Here is a 303-nt window from a genome sequence, read left to right on the forward strand (position 1 = left end):
CTAGAAGGAGCAACCCTCAAATGGTTTGCGCGCTTTAAGCGAAACTCTATCGGGTGTTCAAACAAAACTCTATCGGAATTTCTCAAGCAATACTCTATGTTCATAGATAGAGAAACTTCCGATGTCGATCTCTGGAGTCTGTCCCAGAGGGAAGAGGAACCCCTCCGCGAGTTCATCAGCCGGTTCAAGTTGGTAATGTCTAGGGTCAGCGGGATAAGCGACAAGGTGGCTGTTGGACCCGAATGTGACCCTCAGATGAGGTACCGATAAGCGTGAGCTAGCATGTGGGTTGTGATAAGCCCA

This window comes from Brassica oleracea, unplaced genomic scaffold, assembly GCF_000695525.1.
Source record: "Brassica oleracea var. oleracea cultivar TO1000 unplaced genomic scaffold, BOL UnpScaffold01334, whole genome shotgun sequence".
Lineage (NCBI taxonomy): Eukaryota > Viridiplantae > Streptophyta > Magnoliopsida > Brassicales > Brassicaceae > Brassica > Brassica oleracea.